The 15,848-nt window shown below is 42.1% G+C and overlaps 2 long non-coding RNA genes across 5 annotated transcripts; one reads left to right on the top strand and one right to left on the bottom strand.

Moving 5' to 3' along the window:
• The first annotated feature begins 6,560 nt into the window (after positions 1–6,560).
• LOC112495139 lies at positions 6,561–10,453 on the top strand. 3 transcript variants are annotated; one of them, XR_003061430.1, is made up of 7 exons: positions 6,561–6,753; positions 6,834–6,935; positions 8,007–8,124; positions 8,204–8,276; positions 8,334–9,126; positions 9,201–9,226; positions 9,287–10,450. It is a non-coding gene; the product is annotated as an uncharacterized LOC112495139 (long non-coding RNA). The 3 variants fall into 3 exon arrangements; XR_003061428.1 differs by having other exon boundaries at positions 8,334–9,499; positions 9,606–10,453; XR_003061429.1 differs by having other exon boundaries at positions 9,201–10,449.
• A 1,430-nt stretch (positions 10,454–11,883) lies between these two features.
• On the bottom strand, positions 11,884–15,255 carry LOC112495141. Of its 2 annotated transcripts, XR_003061434.1 has the most exons (4): positions 15,061–15,255; positions 13,346–13,681; positions 12,870–13,246; positions 11,884–12,788 (listed from the first exon to the last, which is right to left on the bottom strand). It is a non-coding gene; the product is annotated as an uncharacterized LOC112495141 (long non-coding RNA). The 2 variants fall into 2 exon arrangements; XR_003061433.1 differs by having other exon boundaries at positions 12,870–13,681.
• Positions 15,256–15,848: the final 593 nt, after the last annotated feature.

Genomic DNA, 15,848 nt, shown 5'->3' with positions numbered 1-15,848 from the left:
CATCCTGTTGAGGTGAAAACCTTTTACCAATCATTTCAGATTGAGTTGGGATTTAGTTGAATCGAGAAAGGGGAATGGGATTTGGCGCTTATCACGTTGATGGTTCACTGGGTGTGTGCCTCATGGCTGTGGTTCTTGGCTTCGCGGCGTCGCGGCTGCAAAAGCAACCAGCCGACTTTGCGATGAAAAATTAAAGGATTTTGATCAAAGGATGTCCCTCCTTCGTCGGCTGTCACTTACAGGTACCGTCATTACGTGGGTTCCTAACGTGGTACACGTGTCTGGGAGTGTGTAAGCGGCTGCGGTTGAAGCCTTCTGCGTCGCTCCTCGACTCCTGAACGAGTACTCGGAAAACATAGTTAGCTATAACTTCAATTTCCTTACAGACTTCCTAAGCGATGCTAATGCCGCTACCATCGGAAGCTACAACAAGAATTGCAAGAATCTATTCAGATAGAAGTGGAGCAAAACCAATGTATAAGGTCACAGTACCATTTTGACAATAATCTGCTTACTGTTATTTGCAAAATCCATACTCATGTCATCTGTTTTCAGTTGGAGGATTCTGCTGACGGAATTGTAGGTATCTACATGGTACTATTGGTATACGGATACAATTCGCCAGTGGCCATATTCGGGCTGAAGACCTTGTCGATGCAGAAACTGAAATTGAGGAAGATTCGCAAGAGATTGGAATCGACGATACGAAACTGAAAAGCGGTAGTAGTATTTCCAAAGCCGTTAGGCAAACTCAAAAGAGCCGATAAGGGGATATACGGAATTGTTTGTGTTTCTAAATATTGGCTCTTCGATGCTACTATTGCGCCTCTGGAGGACGGCAGCCGCCATTGGTTCTGGCAACTTTTCATCGTTGCCTCTTGACAAGCTAAGGCGTTCGGCAGCCGCGCAAATTGGCTCTGGGATCTACGGATTCAGCCTCCTGCCGAAGCAAAGCTGATCCAATCTCAAGCCAAACGATGGCTGACTGTTAACGTTAGATCCCTCAAATATTATTGTCTCCTTCTTCGGAGGGTTATTGTGTCATCGTGTTACCATTTTAACAGTGGTCGAAAGAGATCACTCGGTATATTCAACCATTCTCCTTCAACGTTTATACTGTCCCATTTTAGTGGCGATTGGAAACCATGAATTGGCTTAGACTAATATAGTTTAGTATCCACTGTACTGTGTATTTGATCCTTGGTCAATTTCTGTGCCATTGGAATTCTGTGGAGTAAACAAAAAATATCATTAAAAATAATGATAAACGACAAACATTGACAAATTTAAACATTAATTAAAGATGAAATTATTATCATTATAGATTGTGAATTTACACATGAATTTGACGCAGAGTCAGCGAAATTTATAATAAAAAGTCTTTTAAAAAAGTTTTAGTCTTCCGGACTAAAAGAATTGTTCAAACTTTCAATTGATAGTGTCACAAAGATATCTTAAGTAATATGACGAAGTGAAGGAATTTGCGTTACTTACTGAACAATAGATGCTTTATCGGATCTTCTTGTATCCTACGCAACGTAGCATGATATTATTTCGCAGAAGCACGTTGGCAACGGGAGGGATCTCTCTTTGATGTCATTCGAGCGTATCCGTAGGTGAGAGAGGAGGCGTGTAGTTGCGTGATTGCATTTTTCCACGCGCCGGAACGTACTGTAACGTAACACTAGATGGGTATATATTGTACAAAGGCACTTTTACCATCAATCCACCATCCACGTCAGTACAGGGTTAGATCAAAAGAATCACCGAAAATTGTGACCATAACCTCAACCCAACGCACTTGCATGTCAATTTTTCTTTAGGTACTCTCAACCTACACTTATTCTCTTTGTTATAGATTTTCCAATAAACCAAGTAGCAGCAGAACTCTCGAGAATGATACTCTACTGAAGCCTATCTACAATTACTTTTATTCGTGGTTCTAGAAGCTTCCACTTGCTGAAACGAAATTCGGTGCAAAATCGTTTGGTTAAGTATCAGAATGTAGGATAGTCACTCGACACATACAGAACGTGTATTTGATGGCAGTCGGTTTTCCTCTTCAAGAATCAATATGCAGTTATGTCTGATATGGCGTATTATCGTGCCGTGGGCTGCCGTCGATGCGGCACCGGTGAGTTGTGCTGATGGCAGTCGCCGTCATAAATGCTTGAAAGTCTATAAAGGCCTACGGTAAATACCAACCTAACGGATACGAGGAATGGCGTACATGGCGCTGATACTGCCGACATTAAAACCATCAGATTGTATCGCGAGCTTCGTCGAGCTTCAAATGGAATTTTATGGTGCTTTTTTTCGGGTCAGAAAGTGTTCCTGCACGTGGAAGGGCACTTTGTACCACTACGGGATACGCGACGATTCAAACCCCTTTTATAACACCGGTGAAACGTGGTTGCGCACGCAGAACCGGCTCGTAGTTTTCTTACAGGTAAAGTTGTTAGTCATGTTGACTTTTTTTTTAAGTAATTGAAATGCAGCCGGCACTCCCTGCACGAGAAAAGTTCTCGTATCTCGGCGCGAGACTCGAGCCTTTTTTGGTAGCTGGTACGAGATTTGTATTACATATTTGAAAAGCACTTGAATTTTCAAATATACAGAAAGTCATCTTGTTGGTCCGAGCGATTTATGAAGGATTTATTCAAGGTGCGAGTCTCGTGAGTTTTAAAGAATCATTATCTCACGGAGAATGGTTGTGGGGGCACAATTGACCCGGGGTTGATTCTCAAAAGTTTCAGCGGACACGTGGAACGGACGTGAATGCATTTGTCAAATTAATTTTTCTCGCTGAACGCGTACGCCAAATACCTAAGGCCGATAATATACGATGCTCCCGTGCTAACGGGGATGCCATTACTTAGGCGCAAGTGGCTGGTTCTGCGTTAGAAGCTTCTAGTGCAGATTAACCGATAATACTTTATATTCGTTTTACGATAAATGGATACGTTTTTTTTCCTTTGTTTTCTATCTTTGATAAAGTTACGCCGTGTATACTGGTATGGTAATTTTACAAGGTTTACACGTATATGCCATGCTTATTTGAAATACGATTACACGATCGTGGTTTTTCGCAGTACTAAAAGAAAATCTGAGTGTGAGAAAAAGATACTTACAAAACACATGACTGTAGAAGTAATTACAATTTTACAATGAGCAGGGGTGGCAGCTGAGTGGCTGTAGGCGCGGATGTTAAATTATGAATATGGGAAACGTCGACAGCTCACGGCAATGTCGGCATGGACTGAGGGGGTACAGTAGTACACCAAGTATGCATGGGCCATACCGCGGCATTCGTGTATAATTAAAATGCAAATTAAAAAGCATTTCCAGACGAATCCAATTATTTATGCACGGAGCGTTTTATTTCATTGTCGGCACTGCTGCCCGCAGAGGTGCCATTCTCAGAGGGTGAGCTGAGTTAATACTGAATTCGCTCCTTTTTACTGGAACCACTGTAATTCAAGCTGCAATTTAAACCTTCTTTACATACGTTACGTCATTCGCATCCTGACGAGATCCAGAGACTCGTCAACGAAGCGAATTTCAGAAAGAATACCACAGATTCTTGGCGACACGTTAAATTACAATTCGCCACGAGAAAATTACATTACATTTACTCTGTGTACGGTCCTCACCTGCTTTCGCTATAATATAGAAAAAAAACAGCTTATAAATCCATCCTGTTCGTATTACCCTTTCACGAAATTTCCTCGTGCGCCAATTTTACTTTCCAAGGCGTACAGTCACTTCGCACGTCAAGCCACTAATTCGTTACACTTTCGCGAAACGCGTGGAAAGTTTCTTCCTGGTACGTAGGTAGCTACTGCTTGCTGACAGTGTTGTTGAGGTTTTACGTCGTACGTACATAGAGAAGCCATGACGGGCATAGAACATGCGACACGGTAACAAGGGAGACGTCAAAATGCAGCACCTTCCCTAGGTTTCCTCATCTGCCGCTACTACAGCAGCAGCAGCAGCAGTCCTGTCAACCCGTCTCACAGGTATAAAGGAGTTACTTATTTCTTCCGTAGCAAACAAGGCGTAGTTTATTTACCAGTCTGAACTTTTCCTGTATCATAGACTAACTAATCTAAAATTGGTATCTGTCAGAATGGCTACGCCACTATGTTTATCGACTAGTCTTTGAATAAATACATTATTTCAAATAGACTAGTTCAGTGTACTATAACGATAAGGTCTTTGATATATTGAACTTTTGAAAAATCAGAGTGCGTGTCTCGTATGGAAATTTTGCATCAGTTTCTGTAATTCGCGAATCGGCATTCAAATGATAATTAGGAAATTATGCAATATGAATGAAATATACATATGTGCATGCACTGCGTATTGCTATTGATATAATGATGTGTATAGGAAAGGGACGAATGTACATGAATGCTTTTGCTGGAAGCTACTGTTATTTCTCTCTGATGACTTCGAAGTGTGTTTTGCAAATGATACAGGCACCAGTGGCCCGCGGGTCTTCGTAATAAAAATAAAAATAACCGATCCACAGCGGCCAACGGGACGAGTCAAAAGCTTCGCGACAAAGGGACCGCAAAGGACGGAAGGTGAAAGTGTAATTAGCCAGTGATCAGTTGCAGCTGTATGATCACAGGGGTTTTCATTCTCCAGCGATTCGCTCTTGTGACTGTGCTCAAAGCCATCGATCTATTTGTGTGCCTATAATATATGCATATATAGACACATCCTGTATGAGACTATGATGACGTACATCCTGCAGAAAAGCAGCTATCGGTTCGTCATAGTAATATCCAGGGTATCGGTTATTTATATTATTTATATAATTTGATCAGTATCCAATTGTAAATGCAAATGAAGTAAAGTTTCTTTCCCGTGGTTTATTTGACTTGTATAAATTTAAATTAGGTAGTGATTAGCGTTGGGTCGTTCGGTATATCATTAAATTTAGTAATTCAGGTACTAACGATATTGAACGCAGTTATAAACTATGTTTAATGTCACATATGTGGAATGGCTGCTGGATAATTTTCCTTTCCGTTTGTGCCGTTTCAAATTATTATTCATTCGTCACGCATGTTAATATGGAAACGCATTAATTTACAGCTCGTTAAGATTTCTATGTCGAGTCGGTAACAATAACCGGTGAAATTTCGAAATAAATGATAATGCAGAATTCACGTCAATGAAACGAAAAATCGATAGTCGCGAAGCGAGAGATTTTAAAATATGATGCCGCTAAGTAAATGAGAAATGATTACCGTTCCTCTTTTTTATTCGTTGTTCGAACACGATTTTAAATTTCGACTATTATTTCCACAAGAGAAATTTATGCTCTCGTACAAGACTGGATTATCAGGATAACGCGCATGAGGTAATAAATAAGGAGAGAAATGAATATTGCGGTACTAAAAAGAAATTTTTATGATTTTCGAATGCTTAAAAAAAAATATCTTTCAACAGAAGAATTCTTTTAACGTAAATCTTATGCTAACTTTCGACGTACCTAGTGGCCACGGTAACGGCGTGTAGACATCAATGACGCAATTGCATACCAAAGCATAAAAATATTTTTTTTAAATGTAATAAAATTTTCATTATATTTCGTTGCATGATTCGTCGCTTGTGTGACGCAACAATAATTACGTATCAAAAATAATTCGAAACTTTATTATTGGAAAATTGCCATCGACCATTGTGTTTCTCTAGCCCATACATTAATTAATTCCCTCGAATTCTGCGCTAAATGAAACTTGTGTGACAACGCCATGTGCAGCCCAAACATGCAAACTGAAATGCGTTGCACGGTTCATCCCCTATTCTAGAATTGAGGATACGCCTGCCTGCCCATATACCCACGTTCACCGTCCCACGTCCAGAATGCTCCCGCACTATGCTAATTGAAGTTATACGCGCAGTCACTATTACAGGGTGAAATTCATTCACAGCCCTTTGAATAGTCATGATCATTTCTATTAGTTTATCGCTTTGAACCGCATGATTGACTTCATACGCCGATTTGCCTGTTGAGCGTCATAAATCATTCGAATCGATTTACCGAAAGGTCCGTCAGTGGTTAATGCACGCGTGACGAACTTGAGTCTGGCGAGTGTTTAATTTCGAAATTAGCTAATACGATTACCAAAATCCGTTAGTACGGGTCAATATGGACACGTGGACTCAGCGAGTAGATCTGTTTGGTCAAATTATTACAAAGAGGATTTGTGTAAAAGAGAGAGAGATGATTGCAAGTCAAATTTCCCGCCATTGTCGATTAACCGCCATCAATTATACGACCATGAGAATAGCGATTAATTAATTAAACGTCACACGGTATACTTTTAATGTACAATAAAAAAAGTACACAAAATTTAAGAAGAAAACCCGATATCCAGTTTTACAGTGATACACTAAGGGAATCGTGTGAATTTGAATTTCCCGCCATGGTTGGTGGGCTGTGGCGTAACAATTACCAACCGTGGCACGATCTTGGGAATAAAATTGTATTTAATGTTGTAGCTCTGATAAATGAACGGTGACGGCGGAAGAGTCGAAGTGTCAGAGGATTGGTAAACGTGTGGTGCTGATGGATAGCTAATGAGACGCGATGAGGACCGCCCTCCCCAGCCTACATCCGTTGCTGCCATATCTCACCGCAAGACTCCATTAGCGGCCGCCTAATTGGCCTCGCGGATAATCAAGTGGCCCACCGTCTCTACTTACGTACGTGTCCGTTTGGTTTTACATATGGAGGTACAGTCAAGCGTGATTCATTTTTATTCTATGCGCGCGCGGGTACGTTCCAATGAAAAAGTTTCACGAGTGTGTTTCAGGCTGACTTGAACGACGAGGTAAGGACGCGGGCTTGTGCGCATGCGCAGAATATATTAAAGATGGACGAATTCCAGTCATCTCGTACATTACAGAAGAGACAGGTGAGGGAATGACTGAACAATATATTTTCGTCTGGTGCTGTAGTTACCAAAAAAAAAGGAAAAGAAAGAGAGAAGATACAAAAGCGATATAAAAATTAAAGATACAAAATAAGGTATCTCGTAAATATGCAGGTGTTTCAATTAACCGCGCTTTCCCTTAAGAACCAGCCAGAACGAAAGAGGATAATAATTTTCTAAATTAAGAAAGATCCTAAAGATAACGACGGATGATAAAAGAGAAGATGCTTGGTACTTTATGAGAAATTAATTTTTTCATTTGTATCTCGCGCCATTAAGTATACGTGGTAATTCTATGTGTGAGAGACCAATTTAAAAGCTAACCTAACAGACAAATATGATAGCAGTCATTTTTGTATCATATCTTTCTCTTATTATGACTCGACACTTGCCATATTGTACGGTCGGAGTGGTCTGCCATGAAATCAGATATAACAGACGAAAATATATAATATTATACGTGTAAATATAATGTTCTGGAAAACGTGCGTTTATCGGCATTCATTTCCCGTGAACGTAGCCAAAACGTCAAGATTAGCGTAAGGTACGAGGAGTGATAATTTCGTGGGCGAATCGGCAAGCCGCTCTCTGCCTTGCAAGCACTTTCGAGAATCCAGTACGATAAAGGCTCGGACCCCAAGAGCTCCATAGCCGTTAGCGCGTTATCGCGCATAAAAGTACAGGGAATTACGAAGTTTGAAGCATAAACCAGTCGACTCTATTAAAGTAGCGGTATCGGGGTTGCCTGGTGGTAAAAATCTACACTAATTCGCAAGGACGGCGCCAGGCAGTGAAGTACTTTTGGATTTACCTGTAGAATGGTAGTTAGAGGGTGAATTTCCATCGAGGAGGGAAAGAGCGTATCAAGGGTAGGAGTCTGCTGTTACGGTAAGCACAGAGGTACACAGGCCCCGGTAAGCGCAAAACGTAGAGCACGGAGCAGCACAGAAAGGGAGAAATAACTTTGGGCACGTGCGGAAGGGATGGAAGTTTGCCGGACCGAGTAGATAGCGCAGGAGAGCCGCTAATTTGTTGACACGATTACTTATGCAGGAGAGGAAGCGTGGCGAGGACTCGATGGCGACGCTCAGCGCCGACGGAAGCCTCTAGGTAAAAGCAGCCGCACTCCTGAGGAAGATAAATCCTTGTGAAAGCACGTCTTCGATATTTGGTAAATTCAAATGGTTATTTCTTGGTAAACTTTCGAGAATGATCCCTTACTTGCTGAGACGTCTATTCGAATGTTTCAGATCGTCCTTGAGTCGTGGGAGATAATCCTCCGGTTGAAGAGATTCCAAAGGCACGTTTAAATAGGCTCGATGGGTAGGTGATTGAAATTCTTAAATAAATTTTTGATATTCATTGTACTTTTTATTTCAGATACTACAACTCACTGGTGGAGTTGCTACGGGTTAATCTGACTGATAAAATATATATATGAGATATCGCCGTATTAGATTATTCTTGTCTTTTTCATCCCCTGGGTGGGTATGCATTAATAATAAATTTAGCCTGCGGGTTAAGTTATTAAACGGGCGATGATTAACGAGCTATGGCTATCTGATAGGACGACACTTAGTATTTCGGAATCAGTTAGCTCAGTACCTCAAACCCATTCATTCCCTTTTGGCTCCCCTCGTGGCGATGGTGATTATGATTTATGGTCGGTGGGCGCACCTCAAACAAAGTACATCAATTATGTGTCTGGTGTGTCGCGTTGTTACTACCCTGACAACAAAGGGTGGCGACGACCCTGTCTCAGTGCTGTGTATCGAGAATATTCTAACTATACTGTACGCCCGGTAATAAGTGCTACTACTACGGTACAGGGACGTTGAACGTCAAGAATTGGATACTACGCTGCTCAAGTTCGCTTTCGATTAATTATACGACTTGTAGGTTAGACACGTGTCAGAAATATTTAGAAAAACGTGGGAAAATGATCCTTCGTGACGATATCATTTTTTATCAAGACCCTTGACTTGCCATCATGTAATTAACAAAGGGATTTAATTTAATAGACAAATTAATATTTGCTTTGAGTCAATGCTAAAGTCCGTGCGTCTACTCACAGTGGCGTCTCTGTGAAGTTAATCGAACACGATAGATAATCGATATATCGAATATAACTTTCGATACCAGTAATCTCGACCCAGTCCAGTAAATTATAAATGTGAGTATGATTAATTAGACGTTCGAAGAATCTCGTACATTTTTTTCTCATTTCCTCGTGTTATCTCTCTGTAGCCCAGGTTCTCTCTGCGACCTTAACCGTAAGCACTTTTGTACATCGCTGACACCATGAATGGTAAAACAAAACTTTTCATTCGCAGAAGAGAGGAGCACTACTGCTAGCTGGAAGTATTTACGAGGTTTAACGACTCCCTCGACGTCCATTAAGATTACGAAATGACGGTGTCATCATTTTTTTCCCTCTCAGCCTTCCATCCTCTATCTAGTTCCTCCCTCTGTGCAAACTTGACGTCGTTTCCAACATGGCGTTCATTCAGATCAGACGATAATATCCAGCAAGAATTCTTACAGGGGTAAAGTATGAATTGACAAAATATGTATAACTCGCAGAAAAATGTACAGACATAATGATATGATTTTGTTAACATGAAAGTTTATCAGCGATATTATCTCTATTAGATTCTAACCTATAAAACGAAGACTGAATGCAATCCATTTGTAATGGCAGCTCGTTACAATGCGATCAGGTAGGACTAATCAATTTCATGGATACCTGGACCTGGGCCATGGAGCGATAGTCCAGTCATCACGCAAATCTCTTATAAGGATCGAAGAGCCATCAGTACCCTAGATATATAGATTCAAGAAGATGGAAAAGACGACAGTCGGTTGATGTCGTTTCTTCCGGTATAAAGTGACCTCTAACTTGGTACTAGAGGATGGTATGGGTGAGGTAGACCAGCGGGATATTGCTGGTCGTTTGTCTTTTCGTTTCCCAAGTCTGGGTGGATGTTCGCAATATCGGCTCTGCTAGTAGCTAGTATCTCGCTCACACTCTCCTTCCTCCCGGCTCTGATTGCACTGGGGCTTTCCAGAGTCCGGGCGGACATACCTCACGCGGAAGTCCAATTTTATTTTTCGACCTCTCAACGAGAACGAGATAAGTAAGTAAGAGCTGTGCGCACTAGGTATATACATAGTATAGGTGTAGCTGAGAAATTTCGTGGCATCCCGTGGCGGCACATACTGCTATCTACGGATATTGCTGCCGAAGTAGAATGCCCGATAAGAATCTCACTGAGGATAGAATAGCCCGGGTAGAGCATCCTGATTCCCGATTGTCCTGAAAGACTTTAAGATAGCATAAAGCCTTTTTGGCATTAATGTCAATTCTTAGAAACGAGCTTACAATGCCCTTGGTGAAATCCTATAGGAACTAAATGACCTAGTATATTCACCAAGAGCCCTAATAGCGTCAGGACACAATAGCTTTTTCAGCTGTTCTCATGTAAATCATTATTATTATGTATAAAATGAAAAAATAAAATTTTCTAAAATAAATTTGAACGTTGAGGCAGTGAATTATCAACGTGACGTAATGAATATCATTCCTCTTCGATTTTAGTTGCTTATTGGTATCGCTTCTCGGATACGCCTGGGTCACAGACTAGACACTGTACGCACCGCGAATGGTAATATACTAAGAGAGCGAGCGATACCTAATTCCAGACCGCCCACTGGCAACATTATCAGGGCTGCGCGGATAACGTTAATATACGGTCCAAGTTTTTAATATCCTTTACAACGGCAATAACGCTTTATTTAATACCCCATGAAAGTCCCAACTGCTTCGCTCGTTCGCTCGTTCGCGTTAAAGTGAATTGTTTCGCGCGCAGAGCATTACCGGGGCTTTAGATTCAAGCGTGCCCCGTAGAAGAGCTTCGTTGTAGCATGGCTGATCGTTACAAGACCGTCGCCCAGCTCGCGGAAAGGGATGTGCTCCGCAGCCCGTCTTCACACGGCCATTTGCATATTTACGACTCCGATCTTCATTCCCTGGCTACATTTCGTATACCAGAACTCCCACTGCCATTCTAGCCAGTCTCTACGGCTCCCATCCAGCCGTCCTCCGGACTCGATATTTGTCCTGGGAGACCAATAGTTACGAGCTCCTACACGGATCTTGGCAATGGCTACGTTCTACCGGAGATACAATCAATTTTGCTTGTCTTGCCGATCGCCAACAATATACTGGCAGTGCTTAACCTCAAAATCGAAGTGTTGTTCCACCTGGTGAATGAATATGCCTGCAGCTGTCTAACTGCGCCCTCTTGCTGGGACTATGGAGGATCCTTGATGAAGAGCCAGTGGGTGTTCTCCGAGGTGCTCTCTGGCTCCTGAAATAATTTGCAAGCAGTAAGCGGGTACGGGAGCAGCAAGCGGAAGACAATGACTTACGTTAATGCCGGACCCATAAAGAGTCGGTAACTACCCTGCAATGAGATACAGGGAACACGGGACCCGAGTGCGATATACGAGCCGTTTAAACGAATAAAGAAGAAGAAGACCTCGTTCAGGTACCCCCGTAGCGAAGCCACATCGTGTCACAACACCCTCGCCTCGCTGCATGCTCGCTACCAAATGAAATCATAATTCTCTCTTAGGGGGCGTTATTTAGCCAGCACGCACGTAATTACAGAGGAGAATGAAAAACCTGAAAGAATTTACGATCAGAGCATCTTGTAGTAGCAAATGCGCACTGCGAGCATTTGTTATTTATACGTACAGAAGAAACCTGACTTCTCGGACTACTATTTTGGTGTTGCATCCAGGATGCATTAAATGACAGAATGTCTTGGCTGCACCTACTTTTCTCTCTAAACACTACAAATTCCACCATCCTCTCTCTCTCTCTCTCTCTCTCTCTCTCTCTCTCTCTCTCTCTCTCTCTCCGACTTTAAACAGACTCCAGTACGCATCTCGTCTACTACTGCAGTTATAATAAGGCTACTTTCAAACTGTCTAAAGGGCAAAGACATCCAAAGGATCATCGTCCCTTTAGCATTAAATTATTCCTTTGGGATCGTTCTAAATTATTAGGTAGGACTACTGGCTAAAGTAGCAATTCAATGCGCACGACATATCATGGGCACGTGTGTATCTAGACAAAGGCAAACGTGTGGCGTCGCGTGATATTGCCACGTCGTCCGGACACGCTTCTCTTGTATTTTAGCTGGCAACCCGACTTAACGGACCTCGCGGAGCCGGCCCGTCAGACTGTCAACCGTAGTCGTTAATTTAGTCGTTATATAGCTGGCACGTAATGGACGCCATCCGAACGCCACGGTAAATCTGACGGTGAATTGCATTCATTACAACGTTAACGGTCTGCCTACGGGAGGTACGTTCGATTAAGAAAGTCAGTAATGGCCAGGCCACTTAACGCAACTACATCGGTTCACCAGGACGTGGTTTTCAGAACGCCGAGAAATTTGATCTTTTGATACAAAGAAAAGTAACGGCGGTACTGTATGCTATTCTATGGGATTCCTTTGTTCGCAGTGAGACTCTCTCACATTATACGCGCCGTGCACTTGCATTCTGCCAAAACGATTACTCTTCCGTTATCTCTTCGGCGCATCTGCCTTCTTAATAACGGATTAAAACGGGTTAAGAGGGATCGAAAAATCTTATTCCATCCTCGAGATCAAAGAAGAAACTCGTTTCGGGCATGCATCATCTCTCCTCATACGATACACTTTAATTTATGCTCATCCGCAATCGTTTCTCATCAAACGAGATCGATCCAGGTGATTGGTCGCTTTTATATCAGCTCATGAACCGGATACGGGAGATCTTGATCTAAACAAATGCATTACTTCGAAGTTGAATAATTTTTTTTATCCTTCGCTTTTTTAAGGATGTTTATATTTAAGTGACTACCTTTAATTTGACTGGTCTCTGTACGTCAATCATGACAGTTGTCAATCAGCTTGTTATACTATTAAATTCCCAAGCACGTAGCGTCATTGGACAGCTCTGTCGACGAGGACGTTCACCGGGTCGGCATCGCACTCCTGGATTGGCACATGCAGTTGAACCAGGCAGCTCCATCAGTTCACACAATGCAACTGCATTACAGGGGACTCTGGCATTTGCTGCTCAATTCTATGCAGCACAGTGCATTACAGCAGGGAGTACAGTAGAGTAGAGTGGAGTGGAGTGGCATGTTCGAGTGTTAAACAGAACCCTGGGGGGTTCGCGTGTCACCTCTATTCCCAGCATAATCCACGTGTTCACACCTTGCTTCCAAAATAGGACTACGACATAACGAATAACAATAATAAATGCGACTTCAATTTCACCACTGCGGAAGTTTTCATGAAAAGCATTCATTAAAAATAATAGTCTAATAATACCAGAGCGTGTGTTCATTTTCTAGAAAATGGCCGTGCTCTTCTATGGACCCTGGTTTGGATTCCAGCCGGTTGGCTTGACCACTGATAAGTACTTAAGAGGATCCCGTGAGGATGGAGCTTAACGTCCCTCAAAGGCATCCAGGCGCCGTTTACACGTGGTCTATTCTTCAGCGACGCAGCTTCGCGACGAAGGTCTTAACGGCTCAGTAGGTAATTTACCTTTACGACTCTCATCTTGCGGGAACCATTCACCGAATGGAGGACAGGATCAAATGGTACAGGAAGACGGTGCTCCAGGACACGACGAGACCGGAGAACAATGGGGTCCATTGGCATCTGTTCGGAAAATTAAAATAATTAATAACAATGATAATAATAGTTTTTTAAATTTAGTTCTAAGCATGCACAACGTAACCTTAAAGTTACAACACGTCTTCAGCTTCCTCTACCAAATCCTATGTAACGTATACAAGGATTTGAGTACACAGGATTCCGGTGGTAATACTCGTGCGACAGGATCCTCGTAAATTGCGGCGAATTAACGAGGAACATTAAAGGCGGTCGCCTGGCAAGTGCCGAAGTGGGTACTTATGAGACGGGAAGTAAACCAAGTGAAATAAGGGTTGAAAGGCTGGTGTGTTGTAATCGTATAAACACATTGCGGTGACTTTTACAATCGGTGTGGGCAAAAGGTGGCAAGCAGGCAATGGCGATGACGATGACGCTGGTGGGTGTAAACCTGCCAACACTGCCAATGGTGACAGTTGTTGGTAGTGAGCAACGAAAGTTGAATTTATATTTTTTTTTTCACTCCGGTGACATAAACTGGATGGTTTATCTGAGGGCCGTAACATAAAGTGAAGTTCCTTGTAGCTTCGCGTGGTAAAGCATTAGCCGGCAATAAGATACTTTTATTAGTAACTTTATGGAGAGTTAGATGATTATAAAACAAGTCGTAAACATATACGAGTGCGCCGCTCATCTTCTTTTCTCTATATACCTATAGCATGAAATATATGTATGTATACATATATATACATGAATATTTGTAAAGGATGCTCTTCGCTGCGTGAGGTCCTTTATGGCTTTCACGGCAGCCACGAAATCGTCAACGCCTTTTGTATTTAGTTGTCGCCATAGCAGAAGGTCTTATAAAATATGAAAAGCACTGTACATCCGTCAGTTTGTATTTGTCTTTGTTATCCGAGCCTACAGGGATAACTATTAGTTATAGTAGGTATTCTTGATCTAGTAATTTTCTTTTTTTTTTCTTCTAGACCGAATCAGAACATTATTGGCGCCAGTTTCAAATTTTAGTACTTAACGGTTAAAGCCCTTCTTGAAAGAAAGATATGGCGACGGGTGATGCAAGCCGGCTGGAACTCTGACATGCCGACATTTTCGCTTTGATCACATCTCAGAAACGTCACAAAGTTCCAGGCTGTAATTTCGCGATGAAACGAAGCGACCTAAGAGCCATGGTTGGTGTGCGTGTCGCGCGCCGGATGCGGCACGTAATAGGCAAAAAAAAAATAAAATGCAGTTGCCAAGCCCCATGGGGTGGTTGGTAAGCATGGAACTTCCGTACTCTGTGTATATAGCTATACATAATATAAACGTGCTGGTGAAGACCATATCCTATGTTAAATCAGTGACTCGTTAATAAGCCTGGTAATTCGCTTTGGCGGTTATGAATAAGGACTTAATGAAAGTACCTATATAGTATCATTGGTATACGGCAGTGTCTATCGGTGTCGCAGGAATACAACCTGACAGTAAAATAATTGATGACGGTTTACGATGATGCAGAAAAACGTGAAGTCTTGCGAGTTTCACGTCGTAGAAAGTGAAGGCTTTCCCAAAGAGGTCACGGATTGGTGTTCGCGTACGCACGCGTGGCTGCAATTGAAAAAAAGGCAATTAAAATTCAAAAGATCAAAATATGGTTAGCGATGAGATAAAATTTAGAAAAAATTATTTATCTTTGGCTTCCATTAACTTTACCATGTAGTCACTCATTATTTTTCTCTACTCTGTACGTAGGAGAGACCGAGACGTAGCAGCATTCAAAGTGGGTGCATTCTTCGTCAGGACGTAACTCACCATCCGGAATGATCGAACGAGTGACACAAAGTGGTTTAAGTCGCGTTCCTGCCAGACTGCTGTTTATTAGTCGGGCAAATGGGAGCGTGCAGAGAGTAAGAGTGCTGACGTTGATCCTCTTGGGTAGTGCAACATCACGCGCCAAGCGTTCTATTTTATCCGGAGGCCGTCGCGGGGCCACGTCTGAAGCTTCTATGGCGACGGGGAATGCAGGAGCTCTGGAAGAAAATTACAAACTGAATAGAAGGGAATCACTGATCGAATTTAAAATTGGATAGAAAGCATAGGCAGTTGAGCGAGGGACTTAGAATTTTGGATTTTTTAGTCAAAATCTTTCAAAAATTATTGAAGCACGTGATGGATGACGCGTATGAGGAAAATATTAAAAAATTTAAATCAC

Source organism: Cephus cinctus, unplaced genomic scaffold (assembly GCF_000341935.2).
Source record: "Cephus cinctus unplaced genomic scaffold, Ccin1 Ccin1_scaffold1343, whole genome shotgun sequence".
Taxonomy (NCBI): domain Eukaryota; kingdom Metazoa; phylum Arthropoda; class Insecta; order Hymenoptera; family Cephidae; genus Cephus; species Cephus cinctus.
This window is presented reverse-complemented; position numbering and strand designations above follow the sequence as displayed.